Source organism: Anas platyrhynchos, chromosome 2 (genome assembly GCF_047663525.1).
Source record: "Anas platyrhynchos isolate ZD024472 breed Pekin duck chromosome 2, IASCAAS_PekinDuck_T2T, whole genome shotgun sequence".
In the NCBI taxonomy this organism is placed as follows: domain Eukaryota; kingdom Metazoa; phylum Chordata; class Aves; order Anseriformes; family Anatidae; genus Anas; species Anas platyrhynchos.
Window position 1 is genome coordinate 42,720,661 of NC_092588.1, and position 16,121 is coordinate 42,736,781.

Genomic DNA, 16,121 nt, shown 5'->3' on the forward strand with positions numbered 1-16,121 from the left:
GCTGAGAGCTAGTTTCAGGGCATTCTCTAGGGAGAGGCTACTGGGGATATAACCCTGCTTGTGGGTGAGTTTCAGATGGTTTGGGGAAAGAGAGACTGGGAAAGAAAAACATGGGGAAAGGATCAGGGAGTAATGGGCAAGGAGGGAAAGGTCAGGAGGAGACTGGAGGTTGCAAGAATTAGAGGGAAAATGGAAAATTAAGAGACAAAAAGTAGGCTAAAGTCTCTGAGAAAAGGAGTTGGGAGGGAGGGAAGAGAAAAGAAAGGAAGTACTGAAGGTTAGTTTGAAGAATTTGCTGACACTGTCAAAAAAAATGTAATATCAGGAATTCCCCAGAACTCCTCAACTCTACAAAAATGAGAAGACAGGCAATGGCTGAAAGAGCTGGTCTCACTTTAATTAAATGTTTATTTAAGTCTAACATATTTGAAAATTATAATTAGTTTCCCTCAGCAATGCCCTTAACTAAGCCCCTTTCATAAAGATCTTTGAAAAGCAGACAACTCATGAAAAATCCCAGTTGGCAACCTTTTTTTTTTTTTTCCTGAAAAAGAAGTTTACCGAAATCTTCAAAGGCCAGAATCTGGCATAGTTTTCTCCTGAGAAAAGTTAAGTCTGCAAGTTAAAGCCCTGCCAGGCAGCATGACATACTCCAGTTACCTGCAAGTTTGATCCCAGACCGGTAAGCAACAGTGATCAAACTTACTGCCCATCTGGTTGAAGATTTGACCAATCCAGCTGTTCTGTATAACCTGTCCCTACTCATGGACAGGTGTCCAGCCATGGCACTACAGGGTACAGTCAATCAGTAGGCGATATCCCCACAGCAAGAACAAAATAAATGAGTTCACATAGAGTTTCATTCTGGAAGGGCTTCCGCTGCCCCTCAGTGTTAATGGAGATGTCCTGTATTAGCAGACAGGACAGCATGCAGTAAACATATATCTGAGTAGGCTGTTGTCATTCCAATACGACATAGCTAAGACCTGGCTTAAATGATTATTTCTTGGAAAAACAGACTTATTTTCTGTTGACTATGATCAGTTTTAATGTGCAAGAACAAATTTTGCAGAAGGAATGTTACATTCTTGCCACTGTTGAATTGAAATCCATGATATTATTTAGAGAAAAATAAGATTCATGCCCTTGCTGTAATGGCTGTAAAAAAAGTATGGAGTGACTAATTGTACAAAAGCTCAACTGGACAACAAAAATTCTGCATGTGCCTGAAGCTGGGAAACCATGGACGTGATGTTCTGAAAATCACACTCTATGTATGTACGAGGTAAGACACTGTAATACTTGCATCACATGGTCTTTGTAATTTTGACATTGGATCAGACAGAAAAAACTTCAACAGAACAACAACAACAACAAGACAATAATATTGAAGTAAAAATGTGTATGTAGTCATGTCTTCAGCACATACACTGTGGAGCTGGCCGGGAATGTTTAAAGGGATTCATTTTTAAAATAAAAAAATCAGTTTGTGAAAGAAAGCCCTCAACAATAGTGTATATACTGTTTCAATGTGGAAAGAATTTCTGGTCAGAATACATGTACAAACAATTATCCACTGTCTACAGCCCCTGCTGGCAGGGAGTAGGAAGGCTTAAGTCCTCGCTGTACCTCATCTCGTCAAGGGACCCAAGGCTCCAGCTCACAGAGGGGTGCCCAGACTCCTGGGCTATATTGTGAATTTGACAGGAACATTTAGACTGGGACAGTGCTTTCCTCCAGCTCCTCTGCTTTGTGCTTCCTTCTTGTCCTCCAATCCAGTCCAAACAAAGCCTGGTGATTATGGCACTTTTCTAGGATATGCAAGGGAATTTAATATGGGATGTCTCCCATGCTGTAGGCAGCTGATGAAAACCCAGAAGAGCCACCCTCTGTGAAGATGCCAGGTTAGAAGAAGCCTCAGGCTCTGTCACTCTCAATGGTTTCTAACAGTAGAGGAGTTCATAAGAGGAAATTGAGTTTTCCATTTCTGAAGAAAAATCAAATGACTTACTTCTGAGTCCAGGACCTAGACAGATACAAATAAAGCAAGTATAATTTTGTGATATCAATTTAATTGCATATTTCTTTCAAACTATATGACCACCTGGATGCAGTCATAACAATAACAACAGCAAATCAATGTTTGTGAGGAAATGCAGTTAAGTACTAAGATCTAATAATATGCTCTCTTGGAAGCAGCTGTAAAATTCTTTGTTTCCCTTTGCAAACAGAGTGTTAAGAATGCCAAGAACCAACAAGTGTCTAATATTATTCTTCCCCAGATGAAATGAAAAGATATTGATTTCTACCAAATAGATTCCCTAATATGTAAGCACATTATTCTAAGACATAGAAGAATCATATACTTTTATTTCTGTTCTCTCTTGAAAACACTTGAAGGAAATGTTTCATCAAAATAATAAATAAAATAAAGTAAAATAAAATAAAATAAAATAAAATAAAATAAAATAAAATGGTGTGTATGCTTTTTGGGAAAAGCTATCAAATACATAAAACATCTTTTCAGATAGTGGACATATATGTTCCTAATTTTACTTTATATTTACTTGAAGAAAAGGCATCTCTGAACACTAAAAGACATGGGTTTGCAAGGTTATGCCACTGCGATTACATCATGTGTAGTTGTGAAGCTACATTTCAAAAGCAGATTTCCTTCTTAACTCCTATAAAGTCTACAAAGGTGCTACCCATTCAAAACAGTGACCCCATTAATTTACACCAGCACAATTGCTATAGTAGAGATGGGGAATAGGGATTAATTGGGTATGATGAACCTCCTTTCACTACAGTGTTTTTGTAACTCATACCTATGGATTTCTCATTAAGTCAGTCAATCCTTTAATTTCCTTCAAAACCGAAACATTTTCAAAGATTCCAGAATTTTATTACCATTCTTCCAGTCATCTATTTGTCCCTGTTAATGGAATGAGAAGCAGAAATGCCCCAAATACCCCAGAAGGATGACACTGACATGTTTCCAGCCTATCTTGGTGCAGAAACTGTCACTCATAGAATCAAAGAACCATAGAATATCCTGAGTAGGAAGGGACCCACAAAGATCATTGAGTGCAGCTCCTGGTTCCTCACAGGACCACCCAAAAATCAGGCCATGTGTCTGAGAGCATTTTCTAAATATTTCTTGAACTCCAGCAGGCTCAGTGCCATGACCACTGCCCTGGGCAGTCTGCTACAGTGCCCAACCACCCTCTTGGTGCAGAACCTTTCCCTAACCCCCAGCCTGACCCTCCCTTGTCCCAGCTCCATGCCGTTCCCTCGGGTCCCAGGGTCCTGTCGCTGTCCCCAGAGAGCAGAGCTCAGCACCTGCCCCTCCGCTCCCCTTGTGAGGGAGCTGCAGGCCACCATGAGGCCTCCCCTCAGGCTGCTCTGTGTGGGCTGGACAGACCAAGGGACCTCAGCTGCTCTTCCCCTCCAGACCCTTCTCCATCTTTGGATGGTTTTATGTCCTTCTTATGTTGTGGTGCCCAAAACTACACAGAGGACTTAAGGTGAGGCCACATCAGCACAGAGAAGAGTGGGAAAATCCCTTTCCTTGAAGTGTTAACCCCCTCAGTGACATTCTGGAATATTTTTCCAAGTGCAGTCAACCATTTGCACCTTTGGACTACTTCTCAGCGTCACTTGCCCATATGCTAAGCATGACAGGAAATCTATGACTGTATTTAGCTATTTCTATATACATAGAGTGAGAGGAACTCTCAGGCTTAAACATTTTAAATTTTAGAAATACACTTTACTCTATTGTTGTTGTATTGTTGTTGTATTGTACATGTATTCTTTTCCTTTTCCTTTTCTTTTTTTCTTCTCTTTTTCTTTTCCTTTTTCAAATTTCCTCAGTATGAAATGGTATCGTTCCTATTTAAGCGTTAGAACAGGCTGTTCTAACTCATCAGCTGAATACCCTTGTTCAAGAGGCTTGTCCACAGAGACTACTCTTTCATAAATATTTTCCATTTCCCAGCAGCTTTGCCTTGTCTCGAGCACATGCATAATGGAAAAGGAAAGGCCCAAGTTACCAACTGCTCAGTAAAAAAAAAAAAAAAACAAAGAACATTTCTGTATCTGTCAGGGAGCTATACAAACACAAAACAAAACAAAACAAAAAACAGGTGTTATATTTATGGTTAACCAAGACAGCATAAGGAGAAGGCAGCTCTGAGATTAACAGAAAAAAAATGATCTGATTTGTGATGGCCACACTAAGTAGATAGGAAAAAAAAACATATAGTACAATTCATGTTAAATAAAAGCCTGCTTCTGCCTAATACTTTGGAGAATTTGTCCATGAGCACTTCATTATTAAACAACATTCCTGTGCTACAGCCAAGTTTAGAAAGGATTTATTTAACATGCCATTACGGCAATTAGCCCCAGGGAAAGTTCAGCTTGCATACCCAGCTTCTAAATATGTCTTAAATTTGTATTTATCAACCAAGTTTCCTCCCCCTTCCTGCTACTGAGTATAAACTTTCCCATTTTTCTTCACCTCACAGCCCCTTTGAAGCTTTCAAACTGAGCTCTTTCCTCAGCACCCAGAATGTCATCGCCCTGTTCCATCTTTCCTCCTGTGTACACCAGCACATCAGTCCTCAGGAAGGTAGACCTGTCAGGCCCCGTGTGTCAATTTTGATCACTACTGCAGACGTAAGTGGATGATGTTGCTGCAAGACAGGATATTTAAGAGACAGAAAGGAGACTGAGGACACTGAAGTTTAATTTCTAGCTCTGCTGTGACTTGAGGCAAGACATTCAGTCATTACCTGTATTTCAACACTCTAAGTTTGCATGAGGATAATAATATTAGTTTTTCTCCACCGTGTTTATTCATTCCATATTAGGTGAACTATAACTTGCAATGTTTATTTACAGGATACAACACATTTAGGGTGTAATCTTTCTTTAGGTCTCCAGACACAACTGTTCCTCAGAAGGCTCTCTGAACTCTATGACTTTGATCAGCTCCTCATGACAAAGAGTGACACACAGGAATTGAATTCTGGTGCCTGAAAAAAAAAAAAGATTTTGAATTTGCAAAGACATCCATCATCTTAAAATATATATGCATTTTTATTCTTCACGTTTTGACTGCATGTCAGAAGAATAAAGAAACACATAAATATTGTGTGTTTACACTAATGCTGATGTGGCATCTATCACCATGCAGTAATCACCCGGAGTTGCTCATCTCCTGAAACCAAAACAAGGCTTCTATTGCCCATACCTCTGTCTGGAGCAGGCAACACGGAGCAGAAGCAGCACTGGTCTCTATCATTACAAGGAATTCTGAGCTTCTTTACTTCATTTTTACGTTTTTTTTTTTTTTTTTGGTTTTGTTTTTGTTTTGTTTTTTTTTTGTTTTTTGTTCCTAATGTCCAAGGCAGAACTCTCCAGGTTCCCTAGGGAGCAGGAAGAGGTTTTTTTACAGGTTTCACCTGAATGCAGCATGCATAACCAGCACCCATTGCAATAATCCCATTTCCACCTGCCATTGACTGGTATGCACGTTGCAGTGCATGTACAGTAGTTTTCACTGTATGCCCTGCACACTTTCTCCAAAATAGAGGGGACCAATTTCTGCTACCTTGTCAAAAGGATTCCCCACCACATTCAATTCACTGACAGACTTGGAAGGAAGCAAAATTAAAGTTGCCTAAGCAACAGTAAATCTACTGTTTTTTACCTCTTCAACTGAAGTTTTTTTGTTGTTGTTTTTTTTTAACAATATTTGTTGAGTATACATTTTGTAGTCATAACAAATTGTGAGTGTTGCTATACATATTAACAATGAAAAGCTTAGGGAATATCACTGCCTGAGTTAAAAGAGTAATATTGCTTTGGCTTTTGCAATATATATGAAAAATTAACCTTGTTTCACTGTACACACTCTTTCTGTTCACCATGCTGAACATATATTCATTATACACTAGCTCTGAACAAAGCACAGTGAAGTCACTCTACAGTGATACTAATGAAAGTTTTCTCTCAAACAGCAACAGGAGTGGCCAAACTGATTTGTTGGAGACAAAAAATAATAAAACATCTAGTTTTATTTTCTACCACTTACGCTGTCTCTATCATAAAAATGAAGCCAAGTGAAACCAATAATATTTCTAGTAAATGACTCAATCTACAAAACCATAATTCCCTGAAGGGGAGTTTTAGGTTAGATGTTAGGAAGAACTTCTTTACCGAAAGGGTTGTTAGACATTGGAACAGGCTGCCCAGGGAAGTGGTGGAGTCACCATCCCTGGAAGTCTTTAACAGACGTTTAGGTGTAGAGCTTAGGGATATGGTTCAGTGGGGACTGTTTGTGTTAGGTTAGAGGTTGGACTTGATGATCTTGAGGTCTCTTCCAACCTAGAAATTCTGTGATTCTGTGATTCTGTGTGAAAATTTCAACCACTGGACTTTTTTTTTTTTTTTTTTTTTTTCCCAATATTTTGACCCTTCTACTAAAACAGTCTCAATAAATTAAAATCTGAATATTTTCCAATCTATTTCTCAGTGTTATCTCATTAACATTACATCTGAACTGTTCAGGATGAATGGCTGCAGCTAGAAAAAATAAGAGGAATTTCAAGGGCTCCATGAACACTACCCAATATACTGCTACAGTCTAAGATTAACTGACATCAGCTTGACCTCATACTTGCCTAAAGGAAAATGGTCATATAGCATTTGGTAAAGTTTATGAGATGCCAGTTCCTACTGTGGTGTATGCAGGTCTTTAATTTGTTGTAATTTATATTGGAAAGGCTCCTTTAGGTGTACTGTTTTGTTGCAAAAATGACTGAGAATCAAACTTCAAGCCGGTGATCTCTTTTTTTTTACTGTTCCACAGTAAACTTTGGAATAAAAGGAATGTGATACAGCACCAATGGGATGAATGGTCTTCATGGAGCAATCAGGAACAGAATAGAAATGGATTAGATAAGAGAAAATATATGCAATTGCTTGCAACTTTCTTAGTTGCATTGAGCTTAGTAGAAAACATGATTTAATTTCATTTTCATATTCTTTCTAATTTAATTGTATTAATTTTTAAAGAAAAGTTATTCTGTGCGAAACAGTTTGGAAGAAACAGAAATTCTGCTCCCTGGTTATAAATCTTAAAAGTCTATGCCACATCTGAAACACTTGTTTTAACAAGTGTAATGAAGAAATACAGATAAAAAGTTATCCTGGAAAAATAAATTAACGCCATTTTTAAAAGCCCAGCTAGCTTTGATCAAGAGCAAACTTCTATGAAATTTTAGGAAACCACTCATATATTTTAGTGGTAAATGATGTCTGTTTATAAAGAAACAGTCACATCTGTTTTTCCCTCAACGAATTCCTGAAATTAACAGGGAATGGCACAGTGGCTGTGAGCATTTCAGTTTCTGGGGTAGAGAAAGAAGGGAATATTTCTCACTGATTTCTACTGACCCCCTGTGGTAAACTGAATTGCATGGCATTGCTGAAGGCTTTGGCATCTTCATTGAAGGGACAATGTCCACCATGGCCAGGAAAAGTCTTAGAAGTTGAATCTGACCGTCTCAATGGGCATGACATCTGGGCTGTCCAGAGCCAGAAGATGGTCAACATTCAAAAGCTGCTTTTAGTCCATGAAAAGATACCAGACTGTAAGCGACAGTATGCCCTTCTCAGTATACAACAAGGCTGTAAATCTCATAGGGATATCCTAATCCATAAACTGAAATTAAGTAATTTACTTCAGTCACCAAAACTATATGATGAAATTAGAGGTTAATCTATGTACTTTTCAGATTGCAGTGATGGGGAGTATAATTGTCTATACAAATGTCTTTCCAGACTAAGTTGAGCACTGAAGTGGACAATTATTCAAAGGAAGGTGCTGCCAGTGTATTGTAATTTAGTTTAGATTTCAGCCTGAAGAAAGACAAGACAAGTTATATGAGGGATGACTTCAGATATTTCAACTTTCAGCTTTTCTAAAATACGTATTAAGTCTGGCTATAAGACCAGAAATTAAAAAAAAAAAAGTCTACTGGAAAAAGGATTTATTAAAATTTATGCTCACTCTCAAGTACTTACAAATGCTTCATAAATTGCATATTCACTACACAAACGTTCCTTCGACTGGGAGCAAGCCAAGGTTTTCACTACTTCCATTTGTCCTAGAAGTAAAACCACTTGCAAAAGAAAAATGAGCTAATGAGAACACTAAAGAGTGTATAGCAAAACTTTTACACAGGGAAGTTGCATCTGGATCTCACAAAATTCATATACCTAGCAACTGTGCTTTGCAGATTTGATCAGCTGTCAAAACACAGAATGAATAGCTGAAATATAGTTATTGTTTATTGATGAGGAGAAAAAAAAAAAGCACATATAAACAGATCTAAATCTCATGTCATATCTCTCTAGCATTGGCAAAAATTAGAGTGCTGCTTCCTTATCTGACATGCCTTTGTTACAGTTGGTGGTTAGCTACATTAGCTTGTAATCTGTTCCTGATTATTTAACACACATGGAACTAATTCCATGGACCCATCAGTATTGCTGCCATTCTTTCCCTCTTTATGAAAAACTGAAAGAAATAGTTGGAACTAGGAATAAACCTTAAGTATGTTGGCTAAGCAGACAACGTACTACATACATAAACTCCCTTCTTATGTGTTTTTACTTGTTTCATATTCTTCCTGTAAAATTGCTTTAGCAATGTCCTTGAAAAATAAGGGGGAAAAATTTCCATTAATATTTTTGGTCTCAAAAAACAGACTAAAAAGACAATAAAAACAACCCTTGGTGAAAAAAAAAAAAAAAAAAAGATAGTTATAAAATTTGTTTGAGATCAGTTAATGAAGCTTTCAAACTTTGAACAAAATAACTGGGCAGCAAATTTTGCAAGATCACCTAGTAAAAATATTTACTTTATATCTAAATGAATCTGACTCAAACCAAATCTCCCTGTCTCTCTGTAATAAGGAATGTACTTTTGAGAAATATCTTTCAGTTTAATTTTTGGACAAGGAATAATACATGCCATAGCCATGACTGAAGGACCACACACAGCATATATCATGGAACTTTGACAACAGAAGAAATAAGGAAATTAGGTCCATTGGATTCTTCCCCTTAGTTGTAGCAGAAATATGATTACAAATCTGAGAAAATCATTCTGAGCAAAGTTTAATCAGTCTTGTGCCCTGAACAATTTCAGTTGTGACTTTTCCAATTTGGAGGAAATAAAAAGAAAAAAGAAAAAAAAAGTTTAAGTTGGAATATTCCCAATAGTTCCATGTATTCAGCAAAACCAGCAAGCCATTGAAGAGGTATATGAGCCATAAGCCTGGGATGTAATTTTTTTCTACTTAAGCCAGGCTTCAGAAACAATCAATAAATATATTTATTGAAATCATAAAATCTATGGTTATGATTTCTACGTTTTCATAAGTTTATTTTTAAAATATTGTTCTAATATGAGATTCATCATCACCTTTTCCTCTTTATGTATTTCATGTACCAATCCTACTTTAATATGCTTCTGGGCATTTTAGGGAGGGGTGAATTTTCTTTTCAGAACAGTTTAGATATCTGAACAGATATAAAATTAGCCAACGTTGCAAATTGTAACCAGTTGTATACTGCAGACACACTCATCTCAACATTCTAATATGATATTTATCAGCTGTTAAATGAGAACAGAACCATCAACTTCGACTTAATCTAGGATAATGTAATGTTTACGGCTGAAGAATGACTGAATGCTTATACTTACAGAGGTGTTTTCTTTTAATGGCCACATTTTTCCAGTCCCATGGTACAACAGCAAGAAAAAATCTTTTTTTTTTTTTTTTTTCCTCACATATGCTAAGTTATAGCAATGATTATTATGATTTTTATATCTATACAATAGTGCCTACAAAATATTTAATACCTAAGCAGCTGGTGCACTGTGGCTGATGCTTACTAAAAGAATAAATGTTTTGTCTTGTGCTTCCCCCGTGTATTTGCATCCATCTGGTGTCTTGTGTCATTTTTGATTGAGGCCTAGAGGCAATACCACAAAACAAATAATGTTAATTTTGCTTTCATTACTGGGGGACCAAGAACCCTAACTCCAGGCTGAGAGCACTTTGATACTTGGTGCTGCACAAAAACAATACAAAGAGATGCTTTTGCATAGACACAATTAAAAATCATGCATTAAGACAGGCAAAAGTTTGCATGATAAGTTTAAATTGGTATTCATTACAGGACAAATAATTTCATCAAGCATGCACTCTGAGTGAAAGCAGATTTACCAAGCTGGCAGAGGAAACAGTAGTTCCCCCTAATGAGCACTGTAAAGTGAAGCATGTTCTCCAGGTCAAATGACAGGCAAGCATCTGTTTCACTTCCCAGCCACCCCGTTCTCACTGTGCCTGCAACCTTCCCTCTTCCCAGACAGGAGTTCACAGATTCCCATGCAGATATTACCAGGACGATGTCATGCTTGTGCTTAACCTCAGCCGTGCTGCATTGGCTATGCCTCCTCACTGCTGGGGGCAATCACTCTGCACAGCTCCAATGCAGGGCTGCGCAGCTGGCCTCCATAATTCCTTTTGAATACAGAGGAATTAATGTAAGGGTAGTTCTCATCTGGGCAATTCCAAACAGCTGTATTGGGGATGGGGATGGCTTCTGTTGGAGATAGCTTCTCATTTTCATAGACTACAGAGGGAAACTGCCTGACTTCCTCAGTCAGTTAATTCATATGCATTAAGTTGGCACCCCTAAAATCTTTAAATATTTCAAGACCATTATTGGGTCAAATCAAACCATAAGTTTTTAGGACTTGCCTGCTCATCCCTGGTATTACATGAATACCTGGATATGGTATTGCATTTACACACCCTTACCACCATGTACACTCACAGTTATCTATACAGTCATTCTATTCTTGTATAACTCATAAAAATGTATCAGCGAGGGTAGGGTGTTCTTCTGCAGGAAGAAAGGGTTTCTACTGGACATGGGATACCCAGCACAATTCAGCAACCTGAGACTGAGCCTCTTGAAACCTGAACTTTCTGAAAGCAAACACTCCTCCTTTCCTTTGAGACAAGAAAGAGATGGAGTTGCAAAAAGAGCAAGAACGAAAAGGACTGAGGAGCACAGCTAGTGCTCCAATTTGTTTGGATATCATACTTGGTCTGCATGAGAGATCCAGCGTTGCCCCTCCGCTTGGAAAATACCTTCTAAATCTTAGTCTTGCACACATTAACTATGAAAATCAAAAGAATGATTCAGGAAAAGGTGAGCAGCATTTCATCCCAAATGGAAGTATTCTAGGACAAGTCTGTTCCCAGTCTCATAGACTAGGAGTTCAATTTTCTCGAGAAACATCTTGGAGTTGTCTGTCTTTGCTGAGCGAATGGCTTCAGGGACAAAGAGCTGCATTCTGAACTGTATGAAGTAAATTGACCCTGACACCTTTGTCAGGACAAGTATTTCTCAAGAGGAAGACATGATCGCTTCCTCTTAGAACCGCATAAGAAATCAGTAAGGCCATATTTGACAACTAAAACAAATACAACTGTATTTGAGAACTTCAGTCAACTAACTCAGTATCACAGAAAATTTTTGGCATGCAATTGGAGCTAATGACCCATTTTCCATTTTCTTAAATTCCACATAAGGCATATTAAATATTCATGCCCTATCGGTTTGAGAGTGTATCTCTGAACTTAGACCATTTACCCTGGGAAGTAGAAAAGGGAGAAGGGGGAATTCCCTCATATATTCAGGAGATTTATTCAGTTTTGTATGATTGCAGGCCTGAGAACAATCTTTTCCCTCAGAAATCGCTGCAAGTCAGACGTAGCCAAGTGATCTAAAGTACTAAACTCAAATGAGTAAGACAGACACAGCCCAGCATGGAAGTAATATGGGAGAAGCTGATCAAACATCTTTATCACCTCTATTCGCTTCCTTCTAACACAGCATGAGGTCATGTAATGGACCTCACTTCTAACTAACTCTCATTACTGGGATAGGGTAATCTCTGTAAAGAGATTTTTTTTTTCCTAGTTCTGTTTTTATTGAGATGGTGGTAGAGACATTGACCATTAGCACTTGAATACGTCTTTTACCAGAGCATAACAATCAATTAACAATCAATTAACAATCGACCTCATCGCAGTCTACAACTTCCTAGTAAGGGGGTGTCGAGAGGCAGGAGACCTTTTCTCCATTAACACCAGTGACAGGACCCGCGGGAACGGGGTTAAGCTGAGGCAGGGGAAGTTTAGGCTTGACATCAGGAGGGGGTTCTTCACAGAGAGAGTGGTTGCACACTGGAACAGGCTCCCCAGGGAAGTGGTCACTGCACCGAGCCTGATTGAATTTAAGAAGAGATTGGACTGTGCACTTAGTCACATGGTCTGAACTTTTGGGTAGACCTGTGCGGTGTCAAGAGTTGGACTTGATGATCCTTAAGGGTCCCTTCCAACTCAGGATATTCTATGATTCTATGATTCTATGATTACATTGATAGTAATTTAATGTATGGCTCCTTGAGTCATTTATGGTTTCTCTATCTCTCTCTTTTTTTTTTTTTTTTTTTTTTTTTTTACTAGTCTAAGTAAATGAATAAGTAAATGGTTGATTAGCCAGCGTAGCAGAGGTGCTCCTCTGAGCTCTTCTTCCATCACTTGAGTGAGCCAAAACCTGATGGTGAGGCCAGACCCTACACCCTGAGATTAAGGTTATTGCTTCAATAGCATCCACCCTGATTAGAATCAGAACCCCAGTGTTCCAGGCACAGCATACAGTAAGATATATTTGCTGTCCCCCAGAGCCTTTAGCCTAATATGAATAACAAATGAAGCCAAAGGCTTCTGCCATTCATCAGGGAAACAGACTGAGTGGTTGTGCTCTTTGGATTTTGTGTGAGAAGTGTCTTCGACTGCCTGCATTGCTGGCCTTTGTCTGATCCCCAGAGCATGACTAAGAAAAGGGGAAAAAAGGTAGGAAGATGAAGGTAAAGTCAGTTACAAAGTTGTATATTTGATAGAAAGCTACATGGGGAGTAAAAACAAAATTATAACATGACAGGACACAAATGCAGTGGGAGTTGGGGAAAGATGAAAGAAGGAAGGAAATTGGATAACAATAGTGATCAGAAAGAATAAAGGCAAAGACAAATAATGACAAGCAAGAAAGAAAGAGGATTAGAGATGAATGATGAAAGCTATGGAAATAAGGATGGTAGCTGCTATCAGAATTACGGGAAGTTATTTTATTTAAGATGTCATTGTTAGGAGTCTGAAAATACTTTTTTTTTTTTTTTTAAACATAGACAATCCTGAGAAGAGGAACATTTCAAGGCAAAAGATACTTAGGGGAAATGTGCAAAAGCAACTGAGAATATGTTTACATGGCACTTGCTGCTTCTGGAGTTAGTTCAGAATTGCCTAGATCAGTGTACTGGAAATAGTACAGCTTGTGTTAGCACAAACTTTCATACAACCTAAGCATTCCTGTTAAAAAATAGGGAATTATAAAATGCTATTTGAAAGTACTCTTAGGTGTTTTTGAAAATTTCATCTGAACAGAATCCACCGTCATGATTTGCAACTTTCCTTTCAATTATTTAATAACATCAATTTCTGCACAGGGAAAAAATCACACAACATTGTCAAGAATATTCACAAACTTCCTTATGAATAGTTGATGCAGGTAGAATAGCATAGGTTTTGGAGTTTGTTTTACAGGCACAATTTTGGCTGATTCCCAGGAGTCCAAGCCTGAATGCATGCCAGGGTCTACAGCCAGAGTGCCAAGCCCTCGACCTGAGACATCTCTGTCTCTGTTTCTGCCCAGCCCATGTATTAAGGGGACATCCAAATGCCCTTGCTGGTATACTATACTTATTTTATGTAACATTGCATGTGTTGTTTAGGGCTCAAGCACTAGAAAGGCGGAATAGGTTTGGACTTGGAGAGGAAGGACACAGAAAGCCAAACATGTCATCGGGGCCTATGCAAGGGCAGGCACAGAGCAACCTCAGGGCAAAATCGTGATAGAGCTGGTACACTGGCTGGGCATGTGGTCCCCCCATGGCCGAGCCATTCTCAGCAGTTCTCTGTCCAGAGGGTGATGGGTGCTTGACATTCTGGTATTATTCTGGGTCTACTTCCAGCTGCCATGCTTAACAACATCTGTGCAAGTTTTGCAGTGCCCAGGTTCTATGGCTGCTAAAGAGAATTGCCAAAGTCACCACCAAAAAGGATTAACTAAGGAGGTATGAATCACAGTCGATGTACCAGCCGTACTAATTCAGAGAAGTCCCACCAAATGTTACTTTTATATCCTACTGCTGAGTTCAGTAAAAAACGCATTCCTTATAATAGCTCTTTGTTGTCCCTGGAGAAGGATCTTCCTTTACTTAATAGCAGTACATGTGTAGTTAATAGTTAGAGTTTATAAAGCTTGTAACACCTCTCTGTGCTTCCCTGAATGCTAAGGTACATTGAGTTTCTAAGTGGGACTGGAATACCACAGTACCTTGTAGTCAGGCTGGTCAAAGCAAGCTTAATTTCTCTAGGGCTTATTCTTCATAAGATTCCTCATCATTCAGGCTATTCAAGTGCCACTGATTTATTAGGAAATTCTGAAGGCCTGACTTATCCAAAAGTGGTGTTAGGGATTTGGTAAATCAGGGGTCTTATGGCTCAGGACAGCCATAAGTTTCTTTGACTAAAATGACACAGTAGCAGAGAGAGTATCTACAGACTTTTTTTCAGCCAAAGCTCTTGCCTAGATCAGCTTACAGGGTGAGGGATATCTTGCTGCAAAGATATCTATAAACAGTAACTATCAGAGTTGGGTGGAAAAAAGATAATTCCAGCTCGGGGAGGACTTCAATATTTGATGACCACTTTCATGCTAATTGGCAATGAAAGCTCAAAATGTTAAAGTTCAGCTAAGCTAGACTCCAAGCTCAGTTTAAAATACTGTGCAGATGCAAACTATTCCTGAAGCACCACAACTTCTGAAATACAAACCCTGCTGATTAATTAATCTTTCATGCGGAAGGTTTTCCCACCAGGAAGGAGAAGATTTCTGAAGCCAGGCTCTTTGAAGCACGGGGCAGGCAGCCTGGCACGCACAGCTGGTGGCCAGCAGTGAAGACTCTGCTGTCACACAAGTTTCTGTTAGTGAACCTCAAGCCTCCTTAAGCTGGCTAGAGGATGACCCTGCTTCTGATGAAAGAAGCCTCTGTAAGCCATCATTATTCAGAAGGAGCCATCTAGAAACTGTGCTCCTTTCCATTCAGAATCCAAAATGGGTACAGAGAGTGCCATGTTTCATCAGCATAAATAATTAACTGCAGAAGGACATGCAATATTCATAGCTGAAAATCATTAAACAAAATAGGCTAGGAAAAAAAAAATCTTAAACATGAAGAAGTATTAATCATTTAGGCACAGATTCAGTTTAGCGCTTCTCTTTTGTTTAATTTAATTATTATATTTTTTTAAATCTATTCAAGGGCAGATGTTGCTCCGCAAACCCACACAACTAATTCCCACATGTGAAGCAGCCAGCCTGAGGTTTAGCCTCTTGCAGTATTAATTAACATCATGAGGCATTGTTAATGTTAGTGGACAAAGTCAAAATGAAGAATTTTCTGTGCTTGGTGAAATAGGAATAAAAAATGGATCAAAAGAGCAGTTCTTTTCAAACAGCATTGTTTTCTCAGCTGTATTGTATGCTCACAAATATTTTAGATTATGAAAGGTGAAAGAAGCTCTCTAGGTTTTCTGCATCTCCTGCACAACAGGAGTCTCTCAGAACAGAGGTGTTTAAAAGCAAAAGGACCCCAGCAGCTCCATTAGGATTTCCTCACAGGAAGACAAGAAAGAGCTTCCATGTAAGAGACCAAATCATCTCAGCAAGCAGGGACTTCCACAGCTACACTGTTCCTCTCACTGAAGAGGTGATGTCAGGGCAAACCCTACAAGCTGGCATTGTTCAGCTCATAGCCTGGAGAATCATCACATACAAATTAGCTGTGTCACATCTCACTAAAGGTCTCATTGTCCTCCTGCTTTTTTGACATTCCTCCT

General features: G+C 38.7%; 2 long non-coding RNA genes across 2 annotated transcripts in view; both read right to left on the bottom strand.

Annotated features, from left to right (window-relative positions):
• Positions 1-376: 376 nt before the first annotated feature.
• LOC140001702 (uncharacterized) lies at positions 377-4,697 on the bottom strand. Its single transcript, XR_011807194.1, has 2 exons — positions 4,526-4,697; positions 377-2,026 (listed from the first exon to the last, which is right to left on the bottom strand). It is a non-coding gene; the product is annotated as an uncharacterized lncRNA (long non-coding RNA).
• Positions 4,698-4,704: 7 nt separating this feature from the next.
• LOC113842858 (uncharacterized) overlaps positions 4,705-16,121 on the bottom strand; it is a 189,985-nt gene continuing 178,568 nt past the window's right edge. The window contains exon 3 of the long non-coding RNA XR_011807193.1: positions 4,705-5,042. This is a non-coding gene — a long non-coding RNA (uncharacterized lncRNA). The remainder of the gene's footprint in view (positions 5,043-16,121) is intronic.